Here is an 11070-nt window from a genome sequence, read left to right on the forward strand (position 1 = left end):
AAGATTTCACCAGGGATAGATTTAATTTTAGAAGTAGGAATGGAGAACAGAGTAATGTGGGCGCACGTCAAAGTCCTGGACCCCCTTCCACGGGACGGAGGGATATGAAAGAAGAGGCGGGTCATAGCGACAGAGGTAAAAAGGAATTACGTATTTTTCGTCGTCCCCGTCAGACACGTCATCAAAACATAGTTTAAGTGAGCCAATAAGATAATTTTTACTTTTCGTTACGTGTTGGAGGGAGGGGCTCTATACAGGGTGGTCTATGAGTCGGACGACTGAAGTAAATAGTTTTTCTAACCGTTCTCCATTCCTACATCTAAAACTAAATCTATCGCTGCTAACAATATGACACGTCAATTAAGGCTCAATATAGTCTGTTTATGCATAGCCCACTCGATCACACACTTGACAACGCAAAGGCGACTAGTTTCCACCTAAGACAATTAAACACTGTGTTTAATGGTCTTAGTTGCCACTAAATATCAATCAACATGTCTAATGATACTTGAAGTTCTTCATCCTTTCCTGAATTATCCTTATTGTGTTTTACATAATTTCGGTGGCTACATCAGTAAGCTAGAGTACGAGAGCTTCCTTATGAATGAAAATCCTGTAATGTGACTAGTACCATACACCAAGGAGGATTATCTAATTAAGAACAGGAATAATTAGGCCAAAAACAAAGATTTTGGAGTATATTACACATTTCATTTCAGAACTTTTGATCAACGTAAAACTGGGTCCTTGTAAAATGAATTAACTTTCATAGGAATTAGTTTAATTATTATGATTTCAGATTTCGACTTATTAGACACACATGTTTATAGGGTGGTTTTTCCAGCTATAGGAATCCATAAACTCCAGTACCACTTTTCAAAAGTGGAGAAAAGTGTTTTGGGCAGTTTAGAAGACATTATTAAATTATAATTAACTAAATTATTAATTATATTAGAAAATAGAAACAGTAAAATTGAAACGCACGCTCCCGCCATATTTTGAAGTCTGCCTAACTTCAGCAGCGCCATCTAGCGGTTCGTGTTTGCAGGCAATAAGACTATGGGAGGTAGTGTCATTTGGGACGTTTGCGGTAACGGCAGCGTTTTTCTGCGCGATCTTTGCTGGTAAATATTTTGATTTTATTTATATTTTAAGGGTTACTTTGCATTAAATACCAATGTTTTATCGCAACCGATCGGAAATTAAGCGTCGCAAGTGGAAAATTTATGCTTAACCGTGCCAAATACGTTTGTTAATTACGACCAAGGCTTAGGGGCCCACGTTGCCGTTCGCAGTGCGGGTGTTACTACGACCAAGGCTTAGTATCCTATGTCTTTTGGGAAGTTGACTTGAAGCTGTTGCCCATTTCAATGGTGGCTACAGAGATCTTTCCAGGTAAATATTTTATTTATATATTAAGGGTTAATTTAGATTAAATACCAAAGTTTTATCGCAACCGAATGGAAATTAAGCGTTACCCCCATTCCGCTATCGATATTAAGTATCTAGACAATATCCAGGGTTGTCTCTCCCACACCAAATCCCAACTAGACTCCGACACCTACTAAGGGAATTACAACTTTCTATTCTTGGTTGGTCCAATGGTTGGTCTTCCCTAACAACGCGTCGCATATATTTTGACCTTTTAAGCTTGTTCAAAATCTTAAACTCCCCTAATCAAACTTATTTTTCTGATGCCCCCTCTTTCGCTCCCACAAGGGGTCATGGTAAAAACTTATTATTCCACCAATATGCCCGTAAAGACCACCTTAAGCACTCCTTTTTTCGTTGATAGGTCCCCATTTGGAATTCGGTATACGGACTAAATACCCCAAGACAAAAGACCCCAGGTCATAATCCCCCCATTTTTAAAAACGTACAAAATCCCCCCACTCTCAAGACAAAATCCCCCCACTCTGTAGACAAAATCTCCCCACTCTGTAGACAAAATCCCCCCACTCTGTAGACAAAATCCCCCCACTCTGTAGACAAAATCCCCCACTCTCTAGTCAAAATCCCCCCACGCTCTAGACAAAATTCCCCGGTCATAATGAGTATTATCAAAATATAATTTGAATTATTTCTAATTATTTCGTTCAGTTTCATTCATTTCTAGGGTAGAAATAAGTTTACGTATTAATAATTAGTTATTAGCTTGAATAATGGAGAAAAATTGGAAATACGAAACAATTTTTGCTTTCCAACTGTTAATTGGTTGTGTCACTGACATTCAATATTGACATTCAATATTAACATTCAATTTGACAATTTTTTGATTTTATTCGGGTTCTGTTGGGTTTGGTTGGGTTAGAATAGGTTAGGTTAGGTTTGGTTAGGTTCGATTAGGTTAGGTTAGGTTTGGTTAGGTTCGATTAGGTTAGGTTAGGTTAGGTTAGGTTAGGTTAGGTTAGGTTAGGTTAGGTTCGATTAGGTTGGGTTGGGTTGGGTTCGGTTTGCAATATTTTGGAAATATTGTAACAATGGTACGCCTTTTCCAAAATATTTTTCTTACATTTATTTTCTTCTGAAGTAACATTACTTTTTATAATATTGAGATTTCCCTCCCTTTACAGACTGGCCTATAGTTATAGGCTTAATATTTTTTCTATGTTTATATTATATATATAAAAGACAATGCATATTTAAGCACTTGCTCATTAAACCATGGAAATTATAGCGACCATCAAAGTTACGCCTTTTCCAAAATATTATTTTTTACATTTATTGCAGGGAATTTGTCCTGGGGTTGGGGGAAATTTGTCCTAGGGCTGGGGGTATTTTGTCTTCGGCATCCATTCGGGGGGAAATTGTCCGGGGGATTTTGTCTCCTACCTGAGGGGATTATGTCCTACATTCTTGGAATTCACTTCCCTCTGAGATAGTATCATTAAAATCTATTGCCCAATTTAAGTCAGCACTGAAACAGTACCTCAAACATACGTATGTGCCTTTATGTTCTTCGGAGCTGTAATGTTTTCTCATAAACCCTAGCTCGACATTCCCCCACAGGAGCAAAAAAAAAGTTAACCATACAAAATAGGTTTGTTAATTACGACCTTTGTTTGTAGAAAACATAGCTTTAGTTTATTTTGGGTAGTTGTGGTAAAATGGAATACTGTATTCGTTATTCACATTTGTGTTGGGGGCATATTGAGTTCCCCATCCAACCATACTAAAATCTTGGGGATCTAGTAAATAGGAGCTAAGTAATTGAGGAAAGTATTTATAAACATACCCCCTCCATAGGAATATCATTGCACCCAACTTTGGAGGCTCATAACTCTGGTTCTACTAGAGATACGGAAATGTCCTTTGAGTATGTTATAGTCCTATTTAACCTCCCCCCATCCAACCATACTAAAAACTTGCGGATAGGTTAAACAGGGCCCAAGTAATTGAGGAAAATACTCACAAACATACCCCCCTCCATAGGAATATCATTGCACCCAACTTTAGAGGTTCATAACTCTGTTTCTACTAGATATGCCCTTTGAGTATGTTTTAGTCAGGGCCGGATTGAAGGGGGGGGCGAGGGGGTACTGGCCCAGGGGTGCAACGCTTGTTGGGGGAACATTGCGTTAAACTATTCCCCCCTTAGCAACATTTGCTGTTCCATTTTTTTTCGACTTAAGGGGGCGTGCATTATCCCGGCCCTGAAAATACTTGGGCCATTTAAGTTGATAATAATTTTAATCTGTATTTAATTGTTTGAATTTTATTTTTTATAGCTACCATCTGTTTCCAAAGGAGAAATTTATGTTGGATTCTAGAATCAATAACTATTTTTTTGGCAAAAGGCACCCAATATTAATCAGGTCAATGAACCCATTACAATCCCCTTCTTAATTGAGGTCTACACTAAGTGTCACTTTGATTTTATCGGTTGAAAGGGAATCTCATTACCAAAACTATTTAGACAGCCTGTGAGACATTTAGGCAATTATTAGGGTATTTAGTTTATTATTTATTATTCTATTTATTGTTAGAAGGGAAGCGCTTTGTGTCCTTTAATTTTTAGGGATTCTTCTTTTCGCCAGGACATAAATAAAATCTTACTTATGGAATAGGTGAACACTGGTCCTAGCCCTCCCTTTTAAGAATAATGAACGCGTAATCAGGATTTCAAGGGTGAGATTCCCTTTGCGGTATTAAGGTATCTAGTTTATGGTTTTAATTATAAATATTTTTAGGGGAAAAGCGTTTGGCAACTCCTTGAGGGAGTTTTGTAGGATTTAAATAAATTTACGATTTATGTTTAAGGTAGAAGGTTGCTTATACGCTTTGTCCTTTAAAAGTAAACACGATTTTAAGCGGGGTTTAAGGCGAGGCTTAGCTTTTTACGGTATTCTTTCCCTATTACTGTTACGAGTGTGCCTTTTATGCCAAAAAAATAGTCATTTGTCTTATGCCTGAACATTTTGCGTTACGTCTAGCGAAAATACTCGAGTGGATTTTCGTATTAAGGTAATTAATTTCAAGTTATTCGTGTGCCTTTTTCCAAATAATAATTCGAATTTTTCTTGCGCAGGAAGAAGTGGACGACAGCGAGTGGACTCTCATTGGAAATCCCATGCTAAGGACGAAGTTTCCTGGTTTTGGGGGCTCCACAGCGGGCTTTAGTTTAAATTTAATAATTCCCGAGTCAAACAGGGACTTGTTAAATTTAAATTGGGCCCGCAAGCCTGACGTGGGGGGTGGTTGAGTAAGTATAGCTTAAAGTTTCGATACTAGACTCGGTTCAAAAAAATCAATCGATTTACTTATAATCATTTTTTTGACCTTTTTGTGCATATTTTTAAGATTTTTTTATTAATTTTTTATAAAATTTTAATTTTTTTGTATAAAAAATAATTTTTTTACATAAAAAATATTTTTTAATGTTTTTATTTTCTTTTTATTAAAAGCTTAAAAAAGGGGTCAAAAATATCACCCTAAGTCCAGAGGTAAAAAAACTGAAACCAAGTCTAGTATATTAAAAATTCAAGAAAAGAAAGAACGAGGTTTAAGGCAAAATTTATTCAATTAAAAACAAAAAAACCAAAGTGTTTACAAAAATTTCGAACAAAAAAATATTAAAGAGGTTGGTGAGTTAAAGTTTGAACGCAAAAAAATAATAAGTAGTTACAAATAAAATTCACAAGCAAAAAAATTAAGTTAAGTGGTTACATGAAAAATTTTCAAGTAAAAAAGATATATTTTGTGTCTTCTAGCTTCGATGATTTCCTCCATATCTTTAAGTCACCGCTGAGAGAAAGAGCAAGTCCAGAAGACATCATGTAACGTAAATCCAACGAAGCATGTCATCAGGAATGATAAATAGCAAGTCCAGAACAGCTTCGTGTTGCGTCAATCGGAACAAGGGATGTCATCTGGAAGGATACGTCTCGGAATGACCAGCGACAGAATAATCCAAGAAAATCTTCTACATCTAGAAATTAAAACATATCAATAACACATTTTAAACTATTGCCTACTAACAAATTAATCTCATGGATTTAAATTTCAGAAAAGCGTGTCCTTAATGAAAAAACTGGCTACCAAATTTATAAACCGAGACGAACTAATTGCCACCCTAAATTAGAGAAAAATTTGACTACCGTGATTAAATCAATACTCTGGCTAACTAATTATTTCCCAAAATTGCATAGAACAATTTATTTTAAATTAAATTATGTAACTTGATAATGAAAATAATATAAAACATCCCCTAAACTAATTTTAGAAAAAACTGCTAAACTACTAAACTACTGCTAAAAACTAGAACCCATAGATAAAAACTCTAGTTGAAATTGGACAGGGCTTAGGGCAATGATCTCTGCGGGACTTGATTTTCGAAAATCTTGCTTTATCTTTAAATTTATTAAAAATAGCCCCTAAACTAAATTTAGGAAAACCCGCTATTTATCTATTTTAAAACTATTCCCACAGATAGGCCCCGTAAATAACTAGAGTTTAAATGTGACAAGGCTTAATTAGGCTTAGGGCAACGGTCCTCGTGTTCGGCGGGACTTTTTTTTCCGAAAATCTGTCGCGATATCTCTAAATTAATTACGTACCCCGTTTAATATCTTTAAATTATAGGCCATAAACCAATTATTAAGGGATTCTCTCTTGTCCAACATCTCGTTGTAAAATTTTATTTATGGTACTTGATTCTTTATAAATAAATAAAATTCACTAACATTTAACACTACCTAATTAATTTAAAAACTTGATATAAAATAAATAATTTAAAGGGGGGCTAGAGGAGTTTGGATTATTGTAAAGTTTAGGCTTACGGACTGTTAAAGCACCACGAGGCGAAGCAATGGCCGCCAATTAAGTTGAAGAGCGTCGAATTCAGCTTGCTTCCTCGGCAAAAACGATCAGGGAAATGGCGGATCTATCAAGCATCGACCTCAAAAGCCGGGATCACGATCATCATCAGCTGAGCGGGAGAGGTTTTCCAAGCGACCTTCTTCGACGGGTTCCAAGAACGAATGAGCCGGCTCACCTTTGCCTGCAACTTACAACGAAGTAAATTTCCTCCGTCTGGTGGCGCTAAAAGCTCCTATGCGCGGACTCGGGTGCGCCATACCCCGGGCACGAAATCCAAATAGCTGAACACTGCTAGGAATATATGAATGAACGCTAGGCCTAAATGAATGAATGAACGCTAGACCTAACTGAATGGATAATCATTACCTTTTACCATTAACATGTCGTGACGTCACAAGTCAATTACCTCGGTGACGTCGTAGGTGACGTTACCGGATATGACGTCATGTCACGTGACCGGATATGACGTCCTGCACGTCACCGGATACGACGTCATGCCACGTCATCGGGCATGATGTCATGCCACGTCACCGGATATGACGTCATGCCACGTCACCGGATATGTTTCCATACTGTTACCCCCTGCTGTGACCCCCTGCTATTTCCATACTGTTACCCCCTGCTGTGTCCATATTGTTACCACCTGCTGTGACCCCCTGCTGGGACCCCCTGCTGTTACCTCCTGCTGTGTCCATATTGTTAACACCTGCTGTGACCCCCTGCTGGGATCCCCTACAGTTACCCCCTGCTGTGTCCATATTGTTACCACCTGCTGGGACCCCCTACTGTTACCCCCTGCTGCGACCCCCTGCTGTTTCCATACTGTTACCCCCTGCTGTGTCCATATTGTTACCCCCTGCTGGGACCCCCTGCTGTTACCCCCCGCTGTGACCCCCTGCTGTTACCCCCTGCTGGGACCCCCTGCTGTTTCCATACAGTTACCCCCTGCTGTGTCCATATTGTTACCCCCTGCTGTGACCCCCTGCTGTTTCCACACTGTTACCACCTGCTGGGACCCCCTACTGTTACCCCCTGCTGGGACCCCCTGCTGTTACCCCCTGCTGGGACCCCCCGCTGTGACCCCCTGCTGTTTCCAAACTGTTACCCCCTGCTGGTACCCCCTGCTGCGACCCCTTGCCGGGACCCCCTGCTGTTTCCATACTGTTACCCCCTGCTGTGACCCCCTGCCGGGACCCCCTACTGTTACCCCCTGCTGGGACCCCCTGCTGTTTCCATACAGTTACCCCCTGCTGTGTCCATATTGTTACCCACTTCTGTGACCCCCTGCTGTTTCCACACTGTTACCACCTGCTGGGACCCCCTGCTGTGACCCCCTACTGTTACCCCCTGCTGGGACCCCCTACTGTTACCCCCTGCTGGGACCCCCTGCTGTTACCATATTGTTACCCCCTGCTGTGACCCCCTGCTGTTTCCACACTGTTACCACCTGCTGGGACCCCCTGCTGTGACCCCCTACTGTTACCCCCTGCTGGGACCCCCTGCTGTTACCCCCAGCTGTGACCCCCTGCTGTTTCCATATTGTTACCCCCTGCTGGTACCCCCTGCTGCGACCCCCTGCCGGGACCCCCTGCTGTTACCCCCTGCTGGGACCCCCTGCTGTTTCCATACTGTTACCACCTGCTGGGACCCCCTGCTGGGACCCCCTGCTGTGTCCATATTTTTACCCCCCAGGGGGTAACAGCAGGGGGTAACGGTATGGAAACAGCAGGGGGTATTAGCAGGGGTCTCAGCAGGGGGTCACAGCAGGTGGTTACAATATGGACACTGCAGGGGGTAACAGCAGGGGGTCCCAGCAGGGGGTAACAGTAGGGGTCCCAGCAGGTGGTAACAGTATGGACACAGCAGGGTGTAACAGCAGGGGGTCCCATCAGGGGGTAACAGTAGGGGGTCCCAGCAGGGGGTAACAGTATGGAAACAGCAGGGGGTAACAATATGGACACAGCAGGGGGTAACAGTATGGAAACAGCAGGAGGTCACAGCAGGGGGTAACAGTATGAAAACAGCAGGGGGTCCCAGCAGGAGGTAACAGCAGGGGGTCCCAGCAGGGGGTAACAGCAGGGGGTAACAATATGGACACAGCAGGGGGTCCCAGCAGGGGGTAATAGTATGGAAACAGCAGGGGGTCCCAGCAGGGGGTAACAGTATGGAAACAGCAGGGGGTCACAGCAGGTGGTAACAATATGGACACAGCAGGAGGCCCCAGCAGGGGGTCGCAGCAGGGGGTAACAGTAGGGGGTCCCAGCAGGGGGTAACAGTATGGACACAGAAGGGGGTCGCAGCAGGGGGTAACAGTATGGAAACAGCAGGGGGTCCCAGCAGAGGGTTACAGTATGGAAACAGCAGGGGGTCCCAGCAGGGGGTCACAGCATGGAAACATATCCGGTGACGTGGCATGACGTCATATCCGGTGACGTGGCATGACATCATGCCCGATGACGTGGCATGACGTCATATCCGGTGACGTGGCATGACGTCATATCCGGTGACGTGGCAGGACGTCATATCCGGTCACGTGACATGACGTCATATCCGGTAACGTCACCTACGACGTCACCGAGGTAATTGACTTGTGACGTCACGACATGTTAATGGTAAAAGGTAATGATTATCCATTCAGTTAGGTCTAGCGTTCATTCATTCATTTAGGCCTAGCGTTCATTCATATAGGCCTAGCAGTGTTCAGCTATTTGGATTTCGTGCCCGGGGTATGGCGCACCCGAGTCCGCGCATAGGAGCTTTTAGCACCCCCAGACCAATGCCTACGAGATAGATAGAAAGCCTGAGCACCCTGCTCATAAAATATATATTTTCTGATATTTTAATTCGCCCGCTTTGGCCAACAGAGGCGCTCTGAAGTGTCACTTTTTTTATATTTGAAATATTTTCGCGGCATAACGGACTCTCCATCGTCTGCTTCAGCGGGGCACGGACGAAAATCACGAGATGAGTTGTGTTGGCTCGAAATTATAGGTAAGCTAAAGAAAATTACAAATTGTATAAATAATATCGAACATCTTTAAAATAACTATAATTTTAATCACGATTTCATTAAACGTGTTATTAAGTGGTTTTGTAGTTGTTTGGCTTTGACAACTTTATTATAGCCAAGGCCTAGCAATTTAAATTATCAGAGGCTGATGCTAATTTATTTCTTATTTCAGTGTAATTCCCTGCAAATTTCTTAGATCTGTAATATTATTAAAATATATTAGTTAAAAATGGTCAAATGCATCGTGCCAGCTTGCAATGAATGTAATCGAAAGAAGAAAAAGAGAGGACTAGACGAAAGTCACGAAAATGAAAATGTTAGTTTTCACTCTTTTCCGAGCTATAAGGGAAAGTCTTCAAACTTTAGACATACATGATTTTTTATGTTAAGACTTTAATTATATTTGGTTTGTATACCTAAAACTATGTGATTTATTTACCTCAGACAATGTGATTTATTTAACTCAAACAATGTGATTCGTTTCCTCAAACTGAGTAATTTGGGTGAAATTTTTCGTTCTTTCTAAGTCAATTTGCAATACATTTGAGCAATTAGTAATATTTTTGGTCAGTATATTAAGTATTTGTTAGTTTTAATTCACTCAAAATTAGTAATTTGGTAAAAATATGCTTTTTTATACCTAATTTGTAAGAATAATTAAAAGCAATAGTCCAAAGTTTCGTTAATTTAGTTCATACACCTTAAGGATTAAAAATGTTTTAACATTGTTGTGATTATGAGAAGCTCAAAATTAAATAAAAAAATTAAAACATGTTTTAATTAAACTTCTTGAATTAATAAAAATGTTTTTAATTAAAATTTGTAAACTGGTAAAAATGTCTTTTTTTACCTAACTTCTAATAATTTACCACAATTTGTCACGAGTTTCGGTAAGTTTCTTTATCCAACTTAAGAATTTATTTAAAAATTAAAAATTGTTATGAAAAACATTTTTGTGTAATAATTTCGAAAGATTTTTTTTTCGTTCTAACATTTTTGGCGGGAAACGAAATATTTAAAAAGAAAAGTGTCACATAGAAGCGCCACCTGAGGCCAGAAACGCGCAAAAACAAGCAGGCCAGATCCCCTATCTTTCCCCAGCTCAAAGGGGACCGTGCTCAGGCTTTCTATCTATCTCGTAGGCATTGCCCAGACAGAGGAAATTTACTTCGTTGTAAGTTGCAGGCAAAGGTGAGCCGGCTCATTCGTTCTTGGAACCCGTCGAAGAAGGTCGCTTGGAAAACCTCTCCCGCTCAGCTGATGATGATCGTGATCCCGGCTTTTGAGGTCGATGCTTGATAGATCCGCCATTTCCCTGATCGTTTTTGCCGAGGAAGCAAGCTGAATTCGACGCTCTTCAACTAAATTGGCGGCCATTGCTTCGCCTCGTGGTGCTTTAACAGTCCGTAAGCCTAAACTTTACAATAATCCAAACTCATCTAGCCCCCCTTGAAATTATTTATTTTATTTCAAGTTTTTAAATTAATTAGGTAGTGTTAAATGTTAGTGAATTTTATTTATTTATAAAAAATCAAGTACCATAAATAAAATTTTACAACGAGATGTTGGACAAGAGAGAATCCCTTAATAATTAGTTTATGGCCTGTAATTTAAAGATATTAAACGGGGTACGTAATTAAATTAGAGATATCGCGACAGATTTTCGGAAATAAAGTCCCGCCGAACACGAGGACCGTTGCCTTAAGCCTAATCACATTTAAACTCTAGTTAATTACGGGGTC

The 11070-nt window shown here is 40.5% G+C and overlaps 2 long non-coding RNA genes across 4 annotated transcripts; both read left to right on the forward strand.

Annotated features, from left to right (window-relative positions):
* The first annotated feature begins 605 nt into the window (after positions 1-605).
* Positions 606-4848, forward strand: LOC149615912 (uncharacterized). Of its 3 annotated transcripts, XR_016376067.1 has the most exons (5): positions 606-1124; positions 1208-1395; positions 3729-3948; positions 4038-4464; positions 4529-4847. It is a non-coding gene; the product is annotated as an uncharacterized LOC149615912 (long non-coding RNA). The 3 variants fall into 3 exon arrangements; XR_016376065.1 differs by having other exon boundaries at positions 3729-4464; positions 4529-4848; XR_016376066.1 differs by having other exon boundaries at positions 3729-4464; positions 4533-4848.
* Positions 4849-9088: 4240 nt separating this feature from the next.
* Positions 9089-10278, forward strand: LOC149615913 (uncharacterized). The gene is made up of 2 exons (XR_016376063.1): positions 9089-9309; positions 9501-10278. It is a non-coding gene; the product is annotated as an uncharacterized LOC149615913 (long non-coding RNA).
* The last annotated feature ends 792 nt before the right edge of the window (positions 10279-11070 follow it).

Source organism: Phalangium opilio, unplaced genomic scaffold (assembly GCF_054372755.1).
Source record: "Phalangium opilio isolate 3A_F unplaced genomic scaffold, DU_Popi_V2 ptg000217l_1, whole genome shotgun sequence".
Classification (NCBI taxonomy): Eukaryota; Metazoa; Arthropoda; class Arachnida; order Opiliones; family Phalangiidae; genus Phalangium; species Phalangium opilio.